General features: G+C 40.5%; 1 protein-coding gene across 11 annotated transcripts in view; it reads left to right on the top strand.

The window, feature by feature from the left end:
• ATG13 (autophagy related 13) overlaps window positions 1-24,366 on the top strand; it is a 51,285-nt gene that overhangs the window by 794 nt on the left and 26,125 nt on the right. For all 11 annotated transcript variants that reach the window (XM_076001967.1, XM_076001970.1, XM_012789677.2 and 8 more), the window contains exon 2: window positions 9,045-9,096. The gene's annotated coding sequence lies outside the window, so the exon portion shown is untranslated. The remainder of the gene's footprint in view (window positions 1-9,044; window positions 9,097-24,366) is intronic.

The raw sequence follows: 24,366 nt of genomic DNA, 5'->3' as shown, positions 1-24,366 counted from the left end.
GGTCCTTACAGAGAGTCCCAGAACATTCCTCTCTGCTTTCTCAGCTCTTTGGGCTAGGTTGTAAGGCTTTTTGGAAATAACTTTAGGCTTTTTAGGCTTTTGGGTCCTAACACCGAGGTTGGCTACCAATATGAGTGAGGTTGGTTTTCATTCAATCAAGATTTGTTAAGTGCCAGATATGTACTCCACGTGTAGGTGAGGGAGAATGTTGACTAGTGAAAAAAAGTACCTAAAGTTCGAGACTATCTTCTTACTGGTAGTGGAACGACCTGTGGAAACCTGCGATCCGTTCTCATTAAATTAATCTCTGGGTAAGTGGCTAACCATATTCTTGGGCTCATCACTAACTCATCTTAGTTTTTTTTTTTTTTTTTTTTTTTTTTGAGACAGAGTCTCGCTTTGTTGTCCAGGCTAGAGTGAGTGCCGTGGCGTCAGCCTAGCTCACAGCAACCTCAAACTCCTGGGCTCGAGTGATCCTCCTGCCTCAGCCTCCCGAGTAGCTGGGACTACAGGCATGCGCCACCTGTGCCCAGCTAATTTTTTCTATATATATCAGTTGGCCAATTAATTTCTTTCTATTTATAGTAGAGACGGGGTCTTGCTCTTGCTCAGGCTGGTTTTGAACTCCTGACCTCGAGCAATCCGCCTGCCTTGGCCTCCCAAGAGCTAGGATTACAGGCGTGAGCCACAGCGCCCGGCCTCATCTTAGTTTTCACTTTCCCAGGTAGACTGGTAAATTTGATGTGGCATTTCACTTAGTATTTCTTCCTTTTCTGGCCATCCCACTGCCAAAAGAGATAGAGGTAGAGAAATTAACGAAAAACAGAACTAATTTTCTCATTATGCTTAACTTAAAACTCATCTCCTAAAGTGGTAGAATTTATCGGACATCTTTAGTGGGATATATGCAGTAATGAGTAACAACTGACCCTTTTTTTACACTAAATTTACTTCCAGAATTTGGTGGTGTTTTATGAGTGTAAGTCCTTTTCATGTATAGATATTGTGGCTCCAACTAAATTATAAGTTTTTTCATTTCCAACTCTACTTTTTTTTTTTTGAGACAGTCTCACTTTGTTGCCCAGGCTAGAGTGAGTGCCGTGGCATCAGTCTAGCTCACAGCAACCTCAATCTCCTGGGCTCAAGCAATTCTACTGCCTCAGCCTTCCAAGTTGCTGGGACTACAGGCATGCACCATCATGCCTGCCTAATTTTTTCTATATATATCAGTTGGCCAATTAATTTCTTCCTATTTATAGTAGAGACGGATCTCGCTCTTGCTCAGGCTGGTTTTGAACTCCTGACCTTGAGCGATCCGCCTGCCTTGGCCTCTCAGAGTGCTAGGATTACAGGCGTGAGCCACAACGCCCGGCCCCAACTCTCCATTTTTTAGTTCTGGATACATCTTATAAATGCTTCTTGTGGAATGGAATACTGACTTTTTTTTTTTTTTTTTTTTTTTTTTTTTTTTGAGAGATTGTCTCACTCTGTTGCCTGGGCTAGTGAGGTGGTATCAGCCTAGCTCACAGCAACCTCCAACTACTGGGCTCAGACGATCCTACTGCCTCAGCTTCCTGAGTAGTTGGGACTATAGGCATGCACCACCATGCCTGGCTAATATGTTCTATATATTTTTAGCTGTTCAATTAATTTCTTTCTATTTATAGTAGAGACGGGTCTCGCTCTTGCTCAGCTGGTCTCGAACTCCTGAGCTAAAGCAATCTGCCCACCTCAGCTTCCCAGAGTGCTAGGATTACAGGGGTGAGCCAGGCACCCAGCTGAATACTGACTTTTAATACATTTAATACATAATGATGAGTTAAGCGCTGAAGCCACATATACTAATCTGTAGTGAGATATAGTTAATTGATGCACTATTTCCACTTTGTCCCACTTTGGGTATAAAGTTAAAAAGGGTATGGCAACTCTTGAGATTTAAGTTTCACAAAAATTGCAAATCACTGGGTTTTCCATTACTGTATTTCAAACTAATAGATTATATTGTGTGTTTGTGGGGGTTTTTTTCCTCAGGAGTAGTTTTTTGTTTGTTTGTTTTTGTTTTTTTTTGAGTCAGAGTCTCACTCTGTTGCCTGGGCTAGAGTGCCATGGCATCAGCCTAGCTCACTGCAACTTCAAACTCCTGGACTAAAGCGATCTTCTTGCCTCGGCCTCTGGAGTAGCAGGCCAGGACTACAGGTGTGCCCCACCATGCCCAGCTAATTTTTTTTTTCTTTTTGTTTTTTTGATTAATTGGAGAAAAAGATACAAATTTATTTACCATGTACACACAAGAGCCTTCAGAATGAAAACTCCTAATTTTTCTATTTTTAAGTAGAGACGGGGTCTCACTCTTTCTTGCTCAGGCTGGTCTGGAACTCCTGACCTGAAGCAATCCTCCCACCTTGGCCTCCCAGGGTACTAGGATTACAGGCGTGAACCATCACACCCAGCCAGGAGTAGTTATTAAAATTGGAGCAAACACTGCAGATCTTCAGCTACTAAACATTCCAAATTATATTGTTTTGATTAAGGGCTAAGAGTCAGCTGGACATAGTCAAGTCTGATGGATCATATAAACATACTGGAATTGTATTGTATGGAGGTAGGAGCAGGAACTCCGTTTTCTATTTCTCATTGTCCTTTTCCTCCCTCACCCACTCACATGCATTAGCTTGTGACCTCCATGACTCAGTTCAGGGTGTCCATAGCCTAAATGCAAAAGAAGCCTAAAACATAAATTTGGGGGCTTCCAAACACCCAGAACTTACTATATAAATGATTTGTTTCATGGGTAATTTTGATCACACCCACTTTAGAATTTATTACACCTGCTTGATAAGGTATATTTCTAATACTTAGTAATTATGTTATGCTCAAGTGGGAGTGGAAGGTATTTATTTCAGAATCTTCACCTGGAGAGAAGTTATTTAACCTTTAATACCTAGAAATCCCTAAAATTATAATTTTTTTTATTTTAGTGTATTATGGGGGTACAAATGTTAAGGTTACATATATTGCCCATGCCCCCCCCCCTCGAGTAAGAGCTTCAAGCGTGTCCATCCTCCAAACGTCACACATCTTACTCATTGTGGTTGTATATATACCCATCCCCTCCTCCCCACTCCCACCCTCCCGACACCCAATATATGTTACTCCTATATGTCCACTTAGGTGTTGATCCGTTAATACCAATTTGCTGGTGAGTACATGTGGTGCTGATAAATATTAAAAATTATAATTTAAAAAAAACCTAAAATTATGATTTTTAATATTTATCACCCTTTTAAACACTTTATTATTGAAGAGATGAATAATTACATTCATAACATTGTGGCTAGAGTGCTGGTTAGATTACAGAGAGTGAAGAATACACCCCCCAAAAATTCCTCACACTTACAACCACGACCTTTTGTTATTATTCAATGTTAGTGGGGTTTTTTGGTTTGTTTTTTGTTTTTTTTTTTTTTTTTTTTTGAGACAGAGTCTCACTTTGTTGTCCAGGCTAGAGTGAGTGCCGTGGCGTCAGCCTAGCTCACAGCAACCTCAAACTCCTGGGCTTGAGTGATCCTTCTGCCTCAGCCCCCCGAGTAGCTGGGACTACAGGCATGCGCCAACATGCCCGGCTAATTTTTTATATATATATCAGTTGGCCAATTAATTTCTTTCTATTTATAGTAGAGACGGGGTCTCGCTCTTGCTCAGGCTGGTTTTGAACTCCTGACCTCGAGCAATCCGCCCGCCTCGGCCTCCCAAGAGCTAGGATTACAGGCGTGAGCCACAGCGCCCGGCCTTGTTTGTTTCTTTTGAGACAGAGTCTTGCTCTGACCCCCAGACTAGAGTGCAGTGGCCTTATGATATCTCCCTGCAACCTCAAACTCCAGTGCTCAAGCAATCCTCCTGCCTCAACCTGAGTAGAGTAGCTAGGTCTACAGGTGTGTGACACCACGCCCAGCTAATGTTTTTCTATTTTTAATCGCGATGGTTTCTCACTCTTTCTGAGGCTGATCTTGAACTCTGAGCTCAAGCAATCCTCCCACCTTGGCCTCCGAGAGTCCTAGGATTACAGATGTAAGCCACCATGCCTGGTCTGGTTTTTTTTTTCTTTAATGGATCAAAAGTATAGGGACTCAGTGATTAAGAAATACAGACTATGGCCGGGCGCGGTGGCTCATGCCTGTAATCCTAGCTCTCTGGGAGGCTGAGGCAGGCGGATTGCTCAATGTCAAGAGTTCGAAACCAGCCTGAGCGAGAGCGAGACCCCGTCTCTACTATAAATAGAAAGAAATTAATTGGCCAAGTAATATACATATAGAAAAAATTAGCTGAGCATGGTGGTGCATGCCTGTAGTCCCAGCTACTCGGGAGGCTGAGGCAGCAGGATTGCTTGAGTCCAGGAGTTTGAGGTTGCTGTGAGCTAGGCTGATGCCATGGCACTCACTCTAGCCTGGGCAACAAAGTGAGACTCTGTCTCAAAAAAAAAAAAAAAAAGAAAAGAAAAAAGAAATACAGACTAGACCAGGTGTGGAGGCTCATGCCTGTAATCCTAGCACTCTGGGAAGCTGAGATGGGAAGATTGCTTGAGCCCAGGAGTTTGAGGTTGCTGTGAGCTAGGCTGATGCCACGGTATGCTAGCCCAGGCACCAGAGGAAGACTCTGTCTCATAAAGAAAAAAGAAATGCACACCGTTCATCTAGTATTTTAGGTACTATATTGCTTACGATTTTATTGACTTGTATGTTGACTTGAGAGTCTTAAAGTGTACACTTTAGTAAAGGAGTGTAGTCTTGAATAAAGCTTACCTAAACTTTATGTGTAGATAACTTGAAAGTTTTCCAACATAGGGCATTGGGAGACGAATTTCCATAAGCCACGATTTCTCATGTATGGATTTAATGGAGGAAAGACCATAGAGTTGCTGGTCATTGCTTCCTTTCTAATTGTGAAAGCTAATAAAATCTGCAAGAAGTCTCTGATAGGGGAGAGGCACTGTAGCCAAGAAGAATGCAAAGGAGGCTGTATAGTCCTCTCTGCCTAGGGGGACCTAAGAAACCTTTCTAAAGTTTGGGTTTTAAATCTCTAAAAGGATTTTAAATCCCTTTAAGGATTTAGAATTGTTAGCCACTTTTATCTATAAAATAGACGTGGGCCAGATTATTAGAGAAATCCTCTGAAGGCCAGTGTAGGTTGCACTATCCCTCATCTGCCCTTGGTCACAAGAGAAGGGATGAGAATGTGAATCACCACTACTTAGAAAAACAACTCAATGAACATGCATGATTGACTGTCAGTAGTATCTTTCTAGTAAAAATAAAGGTAAATCAAGAATTAATAAAAGTCATAATTTAGTATTCCTATTTTAGAAAATATTGTTTCCTGGTCAAAGGCAGTGGCTCATGCCTGTAATCCTAGCACTCTGAGAAGCTGAGGCAGGTGGATTACTTGAGGTCCAGAGTATGAGACCAGCCCGAGCAAGAACAAGACTCCATCTCTACTAAAATGAGAACAATTAGCCAGGCTAGCCAGGCGTTGTGGTGTGTGTGTGCCTGTAGTTCCAGCTACTCGGAAGGCTGAGGCAGGAGGACAGCTTGAGCCCAGGAGTTTGAGGTTGCTGTGAGCCAGGATGATGCCATGGCACTCTAGTCCTCGAGACAGAGCAAGAGTCTGCCTCAAAATAAATAAATAGCTTCCACTTTTCATTTATACACATGTGAAAGAAATAGTTAAAAATTATTTTATGTTCTTTCTAATTTTAAGGAATTTTCTCCCTCAATTCCTTTTGTATTGCTCACAGCTATTAGGTCATTTGAAGAGAGATAACTTAAGATATAGAGATATAGTTGTACTGTTTTAAGTATAAGCTTAAGGATGTTTTTTCCCCATCAATCTATTTCTCTTGAAATTTTCAAGAAACTCTATGTTGGCCTTATTTATTCTTTTGACAGTTTTGTGTGTGTGTGTGTGTTTTTGAGACAGAGTCTCACTTTTGTTGCCTGGGCTAGAGTGCCGTGGCATCAGCTTAGCTCACAGCATCCTCAAACTCCTGGGCTCAAGCAATCCTTCTGCCTCAGCCTCCTGAGTAGCTGGGGCTACAGGCATGCACTGCCATGCCCCGCTAATTTATATATGTGTGTGTGTGTGTATTTATTTGGTCAATTTCTTTCTATTTATAGTAGAGACAGGGTCTCGGTCTTGCTCAGGCTGGTTTTGAACTCCTGACCTTGAGCAATCCTGTTGCCTCAGCCTCCCGAATAGCTGGGACTACAGGCATGCGCCATCATGCCTGGCTAATTTTTTCTATATATTTTTAGTTGGCCAATTAATTTTCTTTCTATTTTTAGTAGAGATGGGGGTCTCACTCTTGATCAGGCTGGTTTTGAACTCCTGACCTTGAGCGATCTGCCCACCTCCGCCTCTGAGAGTGCTAGGATTATAAGTGTGAGCTACCTCGCCTGGCCCCATTTTCTTTATGTTTATTTTACTTTCTGGCTTCAGAATTTGAATACTTATTTAAGTATTTATTAATTATAAAGACATTTAAGGCCAGGCGCGGTGGCTCACGCCTGTAATCCTAGCACTCTGGGAGGCCGAGGTGGGCGGATTGCTCGAGGTCAGGAGTTCGAAACCAGCCTGAACAAGAGCAAGACCCCATCTCTACTATATATAGAAAGAAATTAATTGGCCGACTGATATATGTAGAAAAAAATTAGCCGGGCATGGTGGCGCATGCCTGTAGTCCCAGCTTCTCGGGAGGCTGAGGCAGGAGGATTGCTTGAGCCCAGGAGTTGGAGGTTGCTGTGAACTAGGCTGACGCCACGGCACTCACTCTAGCCTGTGCAACAAAGCAAAACTCTGTCTCAAAAAAAAAATAAAAATAAAGACATTTAAGACTAGATTTTCCTCTGGATTTTCCTTTTACTCTGTCTCATTGGTTTTGATATCAAAGACTCTCTATTTTGTTAATTTATAAATAATTCATATCTTTTATTTTCAGTGTTATTAAAAACTTCTTAATTTACAAATAATTACCTTTAAATTGTTTATTTCTAGCTTATTAGATTATGGATAATATCATCTTGGAAATTTTTTCTTGGTGGCCAAGAGAATGAGGAATTTATAGTGTTCCTTGGGCTGAGAGAAGGTAAAAAAGGTAGAGTCAGTGACCTAAGAGCTTTATTGAGAATCTCATATGTGGTAAATAGTCTTATAGGTAGTTTACCTGAACTGTCTTGTTTAATCCTCACCACAGTCCTATAAAGTAGGTATTATTTATTACCATTCTATAAGAATGGAATCTAAGCTACAGAGTAACTTGTAGTAAGACAGTGATAAAGCCTATAGACCACTACGTATTCATTAGGTTTGATGTTATTAGATCTGCACTTTCGTTTATATCTACTTCAGCTGTCTAAGGAGTATGTTGAATTTTCAGCTATAGTTTTGGTTTTATCAAACTATCCTAGTATATCTAGGAATTTTTGCTACATGTATGTTATTGTTATATTGCTTAGTGCATAAAGATTAATGGCTATTATATTTCCAGAGATTATTTTGTTATTACTTAGTGTCCCTTTTAATCTGATTTTCTTTCTTTTGGTTGGAATTATGTACATATTGCCACTTCTGCTTTCTTTTTCTTTTCTTTCTTCCTCTTTTTGTTTAAACTGAGTATCTTTGCTTGTTCCTTTTATTTTCAAATGTTTTTGGTAACTTTTAGGTAGGGAGAACTATTTTTCTTGTTCTTTAAGCTTTTCAGTTCTGTTTCTCATTTGTCTATAAAGAACTTTTTTTTTGTTCACTCTGTTTCGCAGGCTAGAGTGCTGTGACATCAGCCTAGCTCACAGCAACCTCAAACTCCTGGGCTCAGGCAGTCCTCCTTCCTCAGCCTCCAAGTAGCTGGGACTACAGGCATGAGCCACTATGCCCAGCTAATTTTTTCTATTTTTAGTAGAGACAGGGTCTTGCTCTTGCTCAGGCTGGTTTCCAACTCCTGACCTCAAGAGAGCCTCCTGCCTCTGACTCCCAGAGTGCTAGGATTACAGATGTGAGCCACCACATAGGGCCTGTAAAGAACTTTCTAAATGGAGATAAGATCTTTATGATTTATTAATAACTTTGGTGCCTAGAAAGTGGCAAAGTTACTATTTTGTTATATACTTTTTGTTTTTCCCTAGATTTTCTTGTTACCTGTTTCTGATTGGCCATATTGAGCTTTTAAGACAGAACCCCAAACATTAAAACTCTATGTTAAAAATCAGAAAACAGGGCCGGGCGCGGTGGCTCACGCCTATAATCCTAGCACTCTGGGAGGCTGAGGCAGATGGATCACTTGAGGTCAGGAGTTCAAAACCAGCCTGAGCGAGACCCCATCTCTACTAAAAACAGAAAGAAATTAATTGACCAACTAAAAATATATATACAAAAAAAAAAAGCCAGGCATCGTGGTGCATGCCTGTAGTCCCAGCTACTCGGGAGGCTGAGGCAGCAGGATTGCTTGAGCCCAGGAGTTTGAGGTTGCTGTGAGCTATGCTGACGCCATGGCATTCATTCTAGCCTAGGCAACAAAGTGAGACTCTGTCTCAAAAAAATAAATAAATAAAAATCAGAAAACAGATTATTTTTTCAGCAATTGTTAATCTTTTCCCAATTTTAAGGGCTGGAGATATCTGGAGTAGTTTTTATATAATGTCTTACCAAATTATTCAGTTGTTTCTTTGAAAATATTTGCCCTTTCCTTCCTTTTTTATGGTGTCACTTTAATTCATTCTTATCACAACTCCTATCCAGATTACTGTAATAGCTCTGTAGCTGGTCTCTCTTTTTCCAGTGTCTTTATATATACAGATTTGTGTTCCTAAATCTTTACTATTAGTACAAAAGAATCTGCCTCCTGAATAATCTACTATTAGTCTTTTGTTCATCAGCATGCCTCCCCAGTAAGCTGTCTAGGCCATACTTACCCACTTTTTTGTTCTTTACATGAAAATTCTCAACTATAAATTTTGCTCAATTTTGCTTCTCTCCTATTCTTTCTCCTTTCCCTCTAGGTCTCCGGTTATACATATAACAAGACCTTTCCCTGTGTCCTCTACATCTCAGGTAACTTCATGTCCCATTTTGTACCTGTTTTTTTACCTAAACACACCTAGCCGGTTTATTATAAAGAATATTATAGGGGCGGGCCAGGTGGCTCATGCCTGTAATCCCAGCGCTTTGGGAGTCCAAGGTGGGAGGATTGCTTGAGGCCACAAGCTGGAGACCAGCCTCAGCATGTCTCTAAAATAAAATTAGGAAAATTAGCCTGGGCTGGTTATGAGCTCCTGAAGTCCCAGCTACACAGAGGCTAAGGCAGGAGGGTCATTTATGCCCCGGAGTTTGAGGTACGATCATACCACTGTATTCTGCCTGGGTGACAGAGAGACCCTGTCTCAAAAAATAAAGGATATTATATAGGTGAACAACCAGGTGAAGAGATGGATAGGGCGAGATATTGGGGCATGTGGAACTTCCCCGTCTTTTCTAAGTGTTCCACCCTCTCAGAACCCCTGCTGGTGTTCAGCAACCTGAAAGGTCATTAGATCTGGTTGTTAGGAGATTTTTTTTTTTTTCACTTTCAAGAAGAGGAAATGTTAGGAGATTTTATAGAGCTTAATCTCCAGCCCTCTTCCCCCTTCTCAGTGGTTTGAGGGTGTGGCTGCAAGTTCCAACCCTCTAATTACTTGGTCTTTATAGGGACCAGCCCCATCCTAAGGCTATCTAGGAACCCCACCTTAAATTACCTCATTAGCATAAACTCAGGTATCATCTGATTAGGCTCCAAAGACATTCCTAGCCCTGAGAGGTGGTATGAGCCTGTAGTCCCATCTCTTTGGGAGGTTGAGGCAGAGGATCCCTTTGAGGCAGGAGTTTAAGATTGGCCTGTGCAACAGAGAGAGACCCTGTCTTTAAAAAAAAATTTTTTTTAAGAAAAAAAGATATTCCTATCACTGTGGAAATTCTGAGGGTTTTAGGAGCTTTATGACAGGAACCTGGGACAAAGACCAAATATATATATACATATTTTTTTTTTCTTTTTTCTTTTTTTTGAGACAGAGTTTTACTCTGTTCCCTGGGCTAGAGTGCCATGGTGTCAGCCTAGCTCACAGCAACCTCAGACTCCTGGGCTCAAGCAATCCTACTGCATCAGCCTCCAGAATAGCTGGGACTACAGGCATGCGCCACCATGCCTGGCTAATTTTTTCTATATATTTTTAGTTGGCCAATTAATTTCTTTCTATACTTAGTACAGACGGGGTCTCACTCTTGCTCAGGCTGGTTTTGAACTCCTAACCTTGAGCAATCCTCCAGCCTCGGCCTCCCAGAGTGTTAGGATTACAAATGTGAGACACCACACCTGCCAAATATATTTTTAATTATGCCACAACCTCATACCTGTTAGGATGGCTGGTATTAAAAATATTTAGTTAGTTAGTTAGTTAGTTATTTTTTTGAGACAGAGTTTCACTTTTTATTTTTTGAGACAGGTTAGAGTGAGTGCCATGGCATCAGCCTAGCTCACAGCAACCTCAAACTCCTGGGCTCAAGCAATCCTATTGCCTCAGCCTCCCTAGTAGCTTGGACTATAAGCATGTGCAACCATGCCTGGCTAATCTTTTGTGTATGTATTTTTAGTAGGCCAATTAATTTTCTATTTTTAGTAGAGGCGGGGTCTTGCTCAGGTTGGTTTCGAACTCCTGACCTCCAGCGATCCGCCCGCCTCAGCCTCCCAGAGTGCTAGGATTACAGGCATGTGAGCTACCACTCCTAGCCTTTTTTTCTTTTTTTTTTTTTTTGAGACAGAGTCTCACTCTGTTCCCGGGCTAGAGTGCAGGTGGCCTCAGCCTAGCTCACAGCAACCTCAAACTCTTAGGCTCAAGCAATCCTCCTGCCCCACCCTCCAGAGTAGCTGGGACTACAGGCATGTGCCACAATGCCCGCCTAATTTTTTCTATAGATATATTTTTAGTTGGTCAATTAATTCCTTTCTATTTATAGTAGAAACAGGGTCTCACTCTTGCTCAGGCTGGTTTTGAACTCCTGACCTTGAGCGATCCGCCCGCCTTGGCCTCCCAGAGTGCTAGGATTACAAGCATGAGCCGCCTCTCAGCCAAAAAAATTAAAAACCCCAAAATAAAGTGTTGGTGAGGGTCGTGTGTGGTGGCTCATGGCTGTAATTTCAGCACTTTGCGAGACCGAGGTGAGGAGATTGATTGTAGCTACTTGGAAAGCTGAGGCAGGACCATACCACTGCACTTCAGCCCAGATAATAGAGCAAGACACTGCTTCAAAAAAAAAAAAAAAGTGTTGTCCAGGATGTGGAAAAATTAGAACTCTTGGGCACTGTTGGTGGGCATGTAAAATGGTATAGCCACCTTGGAAAACAGAATGGCAATTCCTCAATAGAATTGCTATGATTCAGCCATTCTATTTCTGGGTATATACTACAAAGAATTGAGGCTGGGCATGGTGGCTCATGCCTGTAATCCTAGCACTCTGGGAGGCTAAGGGGGGCAGATTGCTCGAGGTCAGGAGTTCAAAACCAGTCTGAGCAAGATCCCCTCTCTACTAAAAATAGAAATTAATTGACCAATTAAAAATATATATACAAAAACTTAGCCAGGCATGGTGGCGCATGCCTGTAGTCCCAGCTGCTCGGAAGGCTGAGGCAGTAGGATCGCTTGAGCCCAGGAGATTGAGGTTGCTGTGAGCTAGGCTGATGCCATGGCACTCACGCTAGCCTGGGCAACAAAGTGAGACTCTGTCTCAAAAAAAAAAAAAAAAAAAAAAAGAATTGAAAGCAAGGTCTTGAAAAAGATATTTGTGCACCCATATTCATAGCAGCATTATTCACAATAGCTAAAATGTGAAAGCAGGCCGGGCACGGTGGCTCACACTTGTAATCCTAGCACTCTGAGAGGCTGAGATGTGACCAAGAGTGATACCCTGTCTCTACTAAAAAAATAGAAAGAAATTAGCTGGACAACTCAAAATACATAGAAAAAATTAGCCGGGCGTGGTGCCACATGCCTATAGCCCCAGCTACTCTGGAGGCTGAGGCAGTAGGATTGCTTGAGCCCAGGAGTTTGAGGTTGCTGTGAGCTAGGCTGACACATGGCACTGTAGCCTGGGCAACAGAGTGAGACTCTGTCTCAAAAAAAAAAGAAAAATGTGAAAGCAACTCAAGTGTCCATCAATGGATGAGTGGATAAGCAAAATGTGGTATATCCATATAGTGAACTCTTATTCAGCCTTAAAAAAGGAAGGAAGTTTTCGGTAATATGCTACAATATGGATGAACCTTAAGGACTTTATGCTAACTGAAATAAGCCAATTACAAAAAGACAAATACTGGATGATTCCTATTATATGAAGTACTTAGTAGTCATCAAAATCATAGAGACAGAAAGTAGAATGATGGTTGCCAGAGGTTGAAGAAAGGTGATGGAATGGGGAGTTATTGTTTAATGAAGGCAAAATGTCAGTTTTACAAGATGAAAACAGATCTGGACATGGATGTGGTCATGGCTGCATAACATTATGAATATATTTAATACCACTGAACTGTTGATTTAAAAATGGTCAAGATGGGCCGGGCGTAGTGGCTCACGCCTGTAATCCTAGCACTTTGGGAAGCCAAGGCGGGCGGATAGCTCGAGGTCAGGAATTCGAAACCAGCCTGAGCAAGAGCAAGACCCCGTCTCTACTATAAATAGAAGGAAATTAATTGGCCGACTAATGTATATAGAAAAAATTAGCCGGGCATGGTGGCGCATGCCTGTAGTCCCAGCTTCTCGGGAGGCTGAGGCAGGAGGATTGCTTGAGCCTAGGAGTTTGAGGTTGCTGTGAACTAGGCTGACGCCACGGCACTCACTCTAGCCTGGGCAACAAAGTGAGACTCTGTCAAAAATAAATAAATAAATAAAAATGGTTAAGATGGTAAATTTTATATGTATTTGACCACAATTTTAAAAATTGGAAAAAAGTTAGCTTTAAGTTATAACAAATTACAGCTACATTTCATTGTTTTCTGAGAGAAAGAAAAAATACACACCATTTTTGTATATTAACAAAAACAATACAGCAATAGCATATTTATCTGGGTAGTATATTATAAATGAAAAGAGACTGGAAGGACAGAGAGGGGCTGTGGAAAAGAGGTAGTTACGTGCAGAAAAAAAAAGACCCATTATGTGTGTCTGTCATCTCTTCTCCTTTTTTAGCTTAATTTTTTTTGGGTAAGTCTATTCTAACATACCATTTTAAATTTTTTGGATACAGACTCTCACTACATTGCACAGTCTGGAGTGCAGTGACTATTCAAAGGTGCAATCATTGTGCCCTATAGCTTTGAGCTCCTGGGCTCAAGTGGTCTTCCTGCCTCAGGCTACTGAGTATCTAGGACTGCAAGCCTGCGCCAACATGCCTGGCTGTCCTTATTTTATATCCTAATCTTAAAATTCAACCCACTGCTAAAAGTAAAATGGTGCAGCTGCTTTGGAAAACAGTTTGGCAGTTCTTCAAAAAGTTAAATGTTGAATTATCATATGACCAGGAATTCTACTTTTAGTTATATACCCAAGAGAATTGGAAACATATGTTAACATAAAAACTTGTACATGGATGTTCTTAGCATTATTATTTATACCATGAAAAAGTCGGAACAACTTAAATGGCTGTCAGCTGATGAATCAGTAAACAAAATGTGGTATATCCAAAAAATGGAATATTATTCAGCTGGGATTTCTTTTTGATATGATGAAAATATTCAAAAATTAGATAGTGGTGATGATTGTACATCTTTGAAAGTATACTAAAATTTCTCAGTTGTACACTTTAAAATGGTGACTTTTGTGGTATGTGATTTATATCTCAGTTTTTAAGAAGTATGGAAAGTTATTTAAAAAATTTTAATATATTATTTTCTCAACACACTGATTTGGCCTTCCCCCTGGAGTTCAAAAGCTGGATCCTTTCCTTTCAAATTATTCTCTATTCCCAGGACTCATCACTCCGTAGTTTTCCAAAACTTCCTTGTTACCTTCAGATTTTTACAAGCCTTATTCTTTCATGCTCATACTATGTTCTGATGATTTGGGCCCTAGCATTGCTGTAGCTGCCTTAAGTTCTTTTCTATAGGTTTCACAAGTTCAAAAATAAGTAAGTTTCCTTTTAGCTTGCCCATTCTCCTATCTCAGATGTATAGTCTCTTTCTTAATAGCTTATTATTTTTGAGTTCTTAATATTTTATTTCTACATGAAGTCTAGTTTTTTAAAATTATGAATTCATCTGGCTAAAATTTGTGGGGAAGAGTTATGAGTTTGTGGCCTCGTAGCAGGTTGCTGATGATCCAAGGCTGTGAAACCTCCCAAGACTGTTCAGCCTTGCTACTTATCTGTTTCTTGGAGTTTGAATGGTTCTAGACCAGTTTTTAGGTTAATTTCTTGGCTTTTCATTTCCTTATCATGCATGTAGGTAGTATAATTTTGGATCTTATATTTATGTACTTTACCTACGTAGGCTTTTGATATTTTGAGAGCAACTTGCCTACCTCTTAACCTTGCCATGATAAATGACAAACCTTCTTCTCTACAATTCTTCCAGCATCTGTGATCAAGGAGCACTTGGCTCTGAGTCTTTATGCAGGATATTGGACTTTACCTGCCCATAATGTTGAGGTCATATCATCCAACCCTACTCTTGTGCTCATGTGTTTGTTAGAAGAACCTAACCATGATAGACCTCAGCCCCTTGGTGTCAATTTTCCCTTCCATCTGTGGTGTTGACTTTATTCTTTTTCTGGAACCTTGGGCTTCTTAGTTTTTGTGGTGTGGTGGCGATTCATGTAGTCCCAGCTACTCAGGAGGCCGAGGCAGGGGGGATAGCTTTTTTTTTTTGAGACAGAGTCTCTGTTGCCTGGGCTAGAGTGTGGTGGCATCAGCCTAGCTCACAGCAACCTCAAACTCCTAGGCTCAAGCAATCCTGCCTCAGCCTCCCAAGTAGCTGGGACTACAGGCACATGCCACCATGCCCGTGTAAGTTTTTCTATATATGTTTTTAGTTGGCCAATAAATTTTTTTCTATTTTTAGTAGAGATGGGGTCTCACTCTTGCTCAGGCTGGTTTCGAACTCCAGACCGTGAGCGATCTGCCTGCCTCGGCCTCCCAGAATACTAGGATTACAGGCATGAGCCACTGTGCCCAGCCAGGAGAATAGCTTTTGAGCCTAGGAGTGCAAGTCTGGTCTAGGCAACATAGCAAGACCCTGACACTAAAAAAAACAAAAGAAGTCAACTATATACATTGTCAGGTAAGAAGGCTCTCTAGGTTGCTACACTTTTGTTTACAAAATGCCATCCTACTTTGCCCTGTGGTAGTGAAGGATGTGAAGCTTATAGTGTGATGTGATATCAGGTAACCATCTGATACTATTTTATTTTCCTCAAATAGTCTCCTTTTAGGAAAGGTAACATGTTTATCACTTGACACTTCTTTTTCTCTCTCCTCGGCAGTTTTTCTCAAAAATAGAAATTATAGTATATAATCTGTGTCTTGTAACTGAAGTCCCCAAAACCTTGACTGAACTAATAAAATTAGTTTCCTACGTCTGTACATCCAAATATTTGACCTTGGTACAGGATCACCATTTGCTGTTTTTAACCATAATTGACACATAATGATTGTTTTATATATTTATGGGGTATAGTGTGCTATTTTGATACATGTATATGTTGTGTAATAATCAAATTAGGGTAATTAGCTTATCTATTACCCCAAACATTTATTATTTCTTTGTGGTGAGAACACTGAAAGTCCCTCCTATAGTTATTTTTTCTTTTATTTTTTGGGAGATGGGGTCACACTTTGTTGCCCAGACTGGAGTGCAGTGGCTATTCACAAGCATGATCATGGTACACTGCAGCCCCAAACTCCTCGGCTCAAATGATCCTTCTAATCTTCCTGCCTCAGCCTCCCAAAGCACATGCCTGGCTTTCTTGTAGTTATTTTGAAATACACAATATTGTTGGCTATGATCACCTTACTGTGCAATAGACATCAGAACTTATTCTTGTTTTCTATCTGTAAGTTTGTGACACCTTACCAATCTCTTCCCATTTTACTCTCTCTTCTCCTTGCCTCCCCAGCCTCTAGTAACTACTATTCTATTCTCTACCTCTATGAGATCAGCTTTTTAAAATTCCAGATATGAGTGTATCATGGGGTATTTGTCTTTCTGTGCCTGGCTTATTTCACTTAACATAATGTCCTCCAGGTTCATCCACGTTGCCTCAAATGATGAGATCTCATATTCCATTGTTTATATATACCAGTTTCCTTTAACCATGCATCCATTGATGGACATTTAGATTGATTCCATATTTTGGCTACTGTAATTAGTGCTGCAATAAACATGGGAATATAGATATCTCTTCAACATACTGACTTTATTTTCTTTAGATAGCCTGGATAGATACTCAGTAATGGGATTCCTGTATTGATCATATGGTAGTTCTATTATATTTTTAATTTTTTGAGGAACTCGCATACTGTTTTCCATAATGGCTGTTCTTGCATAGGGATTCTTGAAAGTCAAACTGAAGAGTTTGCCAAAAGTCCTGGGGCATAGGAGCAATGTGATGGGGGGTTTGCCTGAGGTTTACAGCATAAACTAGAAGAATGTAAAGTAACTAACCAGATCATTCTCTTCCAGATGAGAAATAAGATCTAGGCCGGGCGCGGTGGCTCACACCTGTAATCCTAGCTCTCTGGGAGGCCGATGTGGGCGGATTGCTCGAGGTCAGGAGTTCGAAACCAGCCTGAGCAAGAGCGAGACCCCGTCTCTACAATAAATAGAAAGAAATTAATTGGCCAACTAATATATATATACAAAAAATTAGCCGGGCATGGTGGCGAATGCCTGTAGTCCCAGCTACTTGGGAGGCTGAGGCAGGAGGATTGCTTGAGCCAGGAGTTTGAGGTTGGTGTGAGCTAGACTGATGCCACGGCACTCACTCTAGCCTGGGCAATAAAGTGAGACTCTGTCTCAAAAAAAAAAAAAAAAAAAAAAAAAAACGAAATAAGATCTGGATTACTGTGGTATCTGTGGAAATGAAAATCCAGCAAATATAAGATTTTGCATATAAAAAGATTTTGAAGTCGGGCGTGGTGGCTCACACCGGTAATCCTAGCACTCTGAGAGGCCAAGGCGAGGGGATTGCTTGAGGTCAGGAGTTCAAAACCAGCCTGAGAGAGACCCTCTCTACTAAAGGTAGAAATTAATCGACCAACTAAAAATATATATACAAAAAATTATCCGGGCATGGTGGCGCATGCCTGTAGTCCCAGCTACTTGGGAGGCTGAGGCAAGAGGCTTGCTTGAGCCCAGGAGATTGAGTTTGCTGTGAGCTGGGCTGATGCCAGGGCACTCACTCTAGCAACAAAGTGAGACTCTGTCTCAAAAAAAAAAAAAAAGATTTTGAAGGACTTAGTGACTGACTAGTAATAAAGGGCTGAAAAAAAGGAGAATTCAGTTGTAAATCTCTTTAATATTAGTACCAAATTTCCCTTTATATTCCTTGGAGGACTCAGAGGATGAATTTTACAAAAAACAAAGCATAAAGTAAACTATATATACATTCACATTGTGAAGGATGAATTAACTGCCTGGTTGACTAGGCCTAAGGGAACAACGAACTCTGCTGCCTGGGAGGCAACTTTTTCCCCAATGGAGACTGCACCCTTCTTGGCTCAATAACTGTAGTTACATAATCCTTTTAGTGCTACCAGTTGTACAAAAGTCACTACCATGTTTCCCCAAACAATAAAACAGGATCTTGTATTTATTTTTCCTCAAGAAGACATTATAGGGCTTATTTTCAGGGGATGTGTTATTTTTTTTTAAGTACGGTACAACAAATCTACATTTATTCAAATATAGTTAAATCGTCTTCTTCTGTCATCATAACTCTCCAAACCCGAATTCTATCCTGAATTCCATGCGACTCTATTTCCTTTAGAACCATTGGCCCCAGTCTCTCATGTTGAGCAATAGAGCTCTCATAGGGCAGATGAGAAGGGCTGTTCGTCTTTACCGTTCCGCAACAAAATGCATGGGTTGTGCAGATATGCTGTGTAGCCATGCCTATCACTAGGTCTTATTTTGGGGGTAGGGCTTATATTGTGCAAATGCTTAGAAATCCTGCTAGGGCTTATTTTATGGGTAGATCTTATTTTTGGGGAAACACGATAGAGTCATTGTGATATTTTATGTTTGCATTGGTAGATACACTGGTGGTAAAGTAAGAGCAGTATAATCCTACAGCAGAATCTTATCTCAGATCTGTTGCTGTGTTGCTTTAGGGTCTTGAGCTGTTTGTTATTATTATTATTATTTTTTTAAGCCAGTCAAATTTAGCAGTGGGGGATTGAATACCAACTTCAGTGACACTAATGTTAATAAGTTCTGATAACCCAATACCATTGAACCAGCCTGGAGCTGTTTAACTCTTTAAAAGGTCCTTTTACTTTTTAGCATTTGTTAGTATTCTTTTTAACCAAAATTAGGAAGGTCTAAAACATATACAAAGGTATGTATATTTCAAATACTGTCAAACCTACAAATGATAAACCCCCAAAGGTAAATCATCTAATTTCTCATGAGTATTAATAGCTAAATCCATTCTTCACTACTACTTTAAGAAACCATCCCTTCAGATGCCAGTAGCAACACAATGCCAACTCCAGTGGCCTTTTTCTCAGTTCTGTTCTTCACCTCTGAAAAATTTTGTATTATCTGACCATACCTTTTTTTTTTTTTTGAGACAGAGTCTTACTCTGTTGCCCTGGCTAGAGTGCCGTGGAGTCAGCCTAGCTCACAGCAACCTCCAACTCCTGGGCTCAGGCGATCCTTCTACCTCAGCCTCCTCCCGAGTAGCTGGGACTATAGGCATGCGCCACCATGCCTGGCTAATTTTTTTCTATATATATTTTAGTTGGCCAATTAATTTTCTTTCTATTTTTAGTAGATATGGGGTCTCGATCTTGCTCGAGCTGGTTTCGAACTCTTGACATTGAGCAATCCACCCGCCTCAGCCTCCCAGAGTGCTAGGATTATAGGTGTGAGCCACCGTGCCTGGCCCTGACCATACCTTTTATATTGAAACTTTTTTCCTCTTGATTTCAATGAAAACTGCTCAAAAATCATTTTACCTCCTATTTCTGATTAGTTCTTGTCTCTATACATTCTTTTTTGGATCTTTATGTATGTATTTTCTAGGGTCTTTCTTACTATCTTTTTCCTATTGTCTGCCTTAGTGATTTCATCTACTATTATAACTATCCCTTTTTGTGGAGAATATCCATTTCTGTTTCCAGCCTTAACTTTAATCTTTACCATTAGTTTCAGACTTGGCTTTCAGACTTCAGATTGATCTTCTGGTTTTTCTGACTCAACCTATTAAATAAACCAAACTGATAGACTAAAAGTGTTGAACCTCGATCCCAAACTTACACCACATATAAAAATTAATTTGAAATGGACATAAATCCAAATGTGAAAAGTAAAACAAAAATGCTTCTACAAGAAAATGTAGAAGAATATCTTCATGACTTGGGGATCAGCAAAAATTTCTTGTTTTGAACACAAAGTGCCAACCATCAAAGGAAAAATTGATTAATTGAACTTATTAAAATTAAGAACAACTGGTCATCTGAAGACTCCTTAAAAGTAATACTATTCGGCAATAAAAAGAAATGAACTATTGACACATAACACAACATGGATGAATCTTAAAATAATAATGCTAAATGAAAAAAGCTAGAGAAATGTACATACTGTATGATTTAATTGATATAAAGTTCTAGAAACAGCAGATAGAGAGCAGTGGTTGCTTGAGGATAAGGAATATTAAGGAGGGAGGGATTCCCAAGGGGCCTGAGCGAATTTTGGGGGAGTGATGGGTATGTTCACTATTTTGTTTTTGATGGTTTTACTGTACATATCCTGTCAATATGTTGACAAGCTGGATGTGGTGGAGTGTGCCTATAGTCTAGCTACTCAGGAGACTGAGGCAGGAGGTGGATCCTCTGACCAGGAGTTTGAGGTTACAATGAGTTATGATTGTGATGCTGCACTGCAGCCTGGGTGACAGAACCAGGTCCTGCCTCTATAAAAGAAAGAAAAAAAAGGTTATTAACAGTTATAACTCAATAAAGCTATTTTTAATAAAATAAAGACTGCTAAATGAGAACAAGCAAAGACTATTCAGAGCAAGAGAGTCACTTGCATTTGGCAGAGACTCAAAGGCAGACAGAGGAATTATTTGGAAAGCTTTATAGTGGGAAGAAGGGAAAGGCTTTAGGTATGCCCTATTTGGAGGAAGCTGTAGGCAGGCTAATTAGAAACAGCATCCTATGTGTTGGTTTGAGGTACATAGTTGGCTTTCTCTGGTTGATCTTAAATTCGAAGTAGGGACAAACCTTCTCCAAATCCTAGGGTTTGATTAATACCCTTGTTACAGACCAATGGTTTTTTGTTTTTTATTTATGATTAACACATAATAATTGTACATATTTATGAGGTACAGTGTGGTGTTTCAATGCAGGTATAAATTGTGTAATAATCAAATTAGGGTAATTTGCATTTCCATTACCTTAAACCAGGGGTCCTCAAACTATAGCCCCGCAGGCCACATGCAGCCCACCAAGGACATTTATCTGGCCCACCGGGTGTTTTTGCCCCCATGCTCGTCCTGCTTAGCAGCCTACTAGTCTCGGGCCCACAGTGCGCATGTGTAGAATGTGCACCGCACTCTCCAATGGCCTTCCAACGGTCTGAGGGACAGTGAACTGGCCCCCTGTTTAAAAAGTTTGAGGAGTCCTGCCTTAAACATTTGTAATTTCTTCGTGAAATTTTTTTTAGCTGCTTTGAAACATACAGTACATTATTGTTAACTCTAGTCATCCTGCTATGAAATAGAACAGAATTTATTTCTTCTATGTAATTGTAGCTTTTTATCTATTGACCAATGACACACTGTCTCCCCTCCACCATACCCTCCACATCCTTTGGTAACTACTGTTCTACTTTCTACTTCTGTGAGAACAAGACCACATTTTAGATTCTGTGTGAGTGAGGTTATGTGGTGTCCCGACCCGAAAGAGATGAGCGAGAGAAAGGAACGAGACCAAGCGAATGATTGTCAAGGTCTACTTTACTTGGATTTTTAGTAGGTTTTATATACAGAAAACAAGGAAGTAGAAACAGAAAAATAGAATGGGGGAATAATGAGGCTTTCCTGTGGGCTAATCAGCCCCAATCAGCATCCCAATGGCACCGGAAGCTCTTTGTGATGGATCACTCAACCCCAACCTGGCAGGGGGTTGGGAACAATTGCAGGTGGCATGCCCTGAAGCAAGCATGGCATGGAATGCATTCTTCTTGGAACTATAGCTGGGGGGCTGGGTGCTATTTTCCCGGACAAGGAGGCCTGTGCGTAGGGCAAGTCGTAGGAATGTGAAGGGTCTTAGTCTCCAACAATGTGGTATTTGTTTTTTCTGTGCCTGGCTTATTTCACTTAACATAATGGTCTCTAGGTTCATCCATGTTGCTGCAAATGACAGGATTTCATTCTTTTTTATGGCTGGATTATGTTCTATTGTGTATATTTTCCACATTTTCTTTATTCATTCATCTGTTGTTGGACATTTAGGTTGATTACATATCTTGGCTATTGTGAATTGGGCCAATTGTTATAGTGGTTATTGTTTGGTTTCCTTGTTTATTACTGTAGATAGTAGGCTGGCCTCCTGGGCTGGTTGTTCCAGGTTGTAGGTCAGAGTTATATTTTTATAGATACAGTCCAGCCATTGTCTGTTAGTATATTCAGTCTCTCATTTGTGGACGGAAAAAATCCAAGCCCTGAAATATTTGAAAGAAGTTTATTCTGAGCCAAATTTGAGGACCATGACCCGGAGCCACTCTCAAGAAGCCTTGAGCAAGTGGGCTCGCTGTAGCTGGGTTATAGTTCAGTTTTATACATTTTCAGAGAGACAAGGGTTACAGGCAAGGTCACAAATCAATACATGAGATGCATACATTGGTTTGGCCCAAAAAGGTGGGACATCGTGAAGGGGGGGGGGCGGGGGGGGGGCTTACAGGTTATAGGTGGGTTTAAAGATTCTTTGGCTGGCAATTGGCTGAGAGGGTTAGACTTTATCTAGAAGACCAGAAAGGATATGCTTATTTTAAGATAAGGTTGTGGGCACTCTGGGAGGTCCAGACAGGAGGACATTTTAAATTTACAATAGGCGCCTGCTAGGATGTTTTAAGCTGCTTTAAATTTAAGAATAGGCGCCTGCTAGGATGCTCAGTTAAGACATTTTAGATTTATGATAGGCATCTGCCAGGATGCTTGAGTTAAGACAGGGTCTTCTTATCTTTTAGGTGATGTTAATGCCATACCAGAATCAGGTCAGGAAGTAAACCACTGCTTCGTTTGGTTAACAAAAGCCGCTTTGTGGGAATTTACCGTTTGTCAGCCTAACCCTGCTGGCCTCCTTACCATTTGCCAGCCTAACCCAGCTGGCCTCCTTAGGAAGGAGTTTTTAGCAAAAAAATTAGAGTTCAGTCCTCACATTTAAAAAAAAATAATTTCATAAGAATTACAGGCCACATCTGGGAGAAGATATTTGTGGTATGTGTATCCAACAAAGTACTTGTATCCAGAATAAATTTTTAAAACTACAATTTAATAAGAAAAGGAAAACTCAATTGTAAAAGTGGGCAAAAGGCTTGAACTGGCAAGTCACAAAAGAGGATCTCCAAATAGCTAATAAGCATGTGAAAAGGTGCTAATAGGGGAACGGCAATCATCAAGGAAATGCAGATCGAATGAGGTATTCCCACATCTCCACCAGAATGGCTAAGATTAAAGAATAAGCATTACCAAGTGGTGGTATGGATTTGGAGCAACTGGAATTCTCAAGCACTGCTGGTGGGAATGTAAATTGGTACAGATACTTCAAAACTGTTTGGCAGTGTCTCTTAAAGCTAAACATACATGGTGTATACTCTGTGACCCAACATTGACACTCCTGGCTTTACCTCTGATAGCAATGAAAGTTTACATCCACTAAATGACAAGTACAAAAATAAGATAACTAAAAGCAGGAAACAACCCAAATGTTTACCAAGAATAGAATTTATTTTTAAAATTTTGGTATATTCATGAAAGAGTACTACAAAAATGCAAAAGAATGAACTACTGCTACATGCAGCAATATAGATGAACCTTACAGGCATAGTTTTGAAGAAAAGCCATTCACACAGCCTTAATAGCATTTGATTACATTTATAAGAAATTCAAAACAGGCAAAACTAATCTATGGTGATAGAGGTCAGAGTAATAGTTACTTTTGGTGAATTTATTAACTGAGGAGGGTGTAAGGGAGCCTTCTGGAATATTGGAAATGTATCACTTTATCTAGATTGTGGTTATATGGGTATATACATATAAAAACAATTTTTTTGAGACAGGGTCTTATTCTGTCTCCCGGGCTAGAGTGTACTGTCATCATCTTAATTCACTACAACCTCAGACTCCTGTGCTCCTAGTGATCCTCCTGCCTCAACCTCCCAAGTAGCTGGGGACTATAGGTGTGTGCCACCTGGCTAATTTTTCTATTTTTTGTAGAGATGGGGTCTCACTTTTGCTCAGGCTAGTCTCCAACTCCTGGCCTCAAGCAATCCTCCCACCTTGGCCTCCCAAATTGCTAGGATTACAGGCCTGAGCCACTGTGCCTGGCCAAAAATATTTATTGAGTTGTACACTCAAGATTTGTGCATTTTACTACATGTAAGTTATAGCTCAATAAAAATGTCATTATGACATTAAAAAAATTTTTTTTAACTTATTTCCTGTTTCAACTCTCAGTCTTGTCAATAGATTTTCTCCTTTTGTTTATACCTTCCCTAAAACCATCTCCCCCTCTGGCTTCCCTGCCTTTTATTAAATGAAACCCTGGTAAATTTGCTTCTCAATTACCTAGGTTTATGGCCGGGCGCGGTGGCTCACGCCTGTAATCCTAGCTCTCTGGGAGGCCGAGGCGGGCGGATTGCTCGAGGTCAGGAGTTCGAAACCAGCCTGAGCAAGAGCGAGACCCCGTCTCTACTATAAATAGAAAGAAACTAATTGGCCAACTAATATATATAGAAAAAAAATATTAGCCGAGCATGGTGGCACATGCCTGTAGTCCCAGCTACTTGGGAGGCTGAGGCAGCAGGATTGCTTGAGCCCAGGAGTTTGAGGTTGCTGTGAGCTAGGCTGACGCCAC

Source organism: Microcebus murinus, chromosome 4 (genome assembly GCF_040939455.1).
Source record: "Microcebus murinus isolate Inina chromosome 4, M.murinus_Inina_mat1.0, whole genome shotgun sequence".
Lineage (NCBI taxonomy): Eukaryota > Metazoa > Chordata > Mammalia > Primates > Cheirogaleidae > Microcebus > Microcebus murinus.
This window is presented reverse-complemented; position numbering and strand designations above follow the sequence as displayed.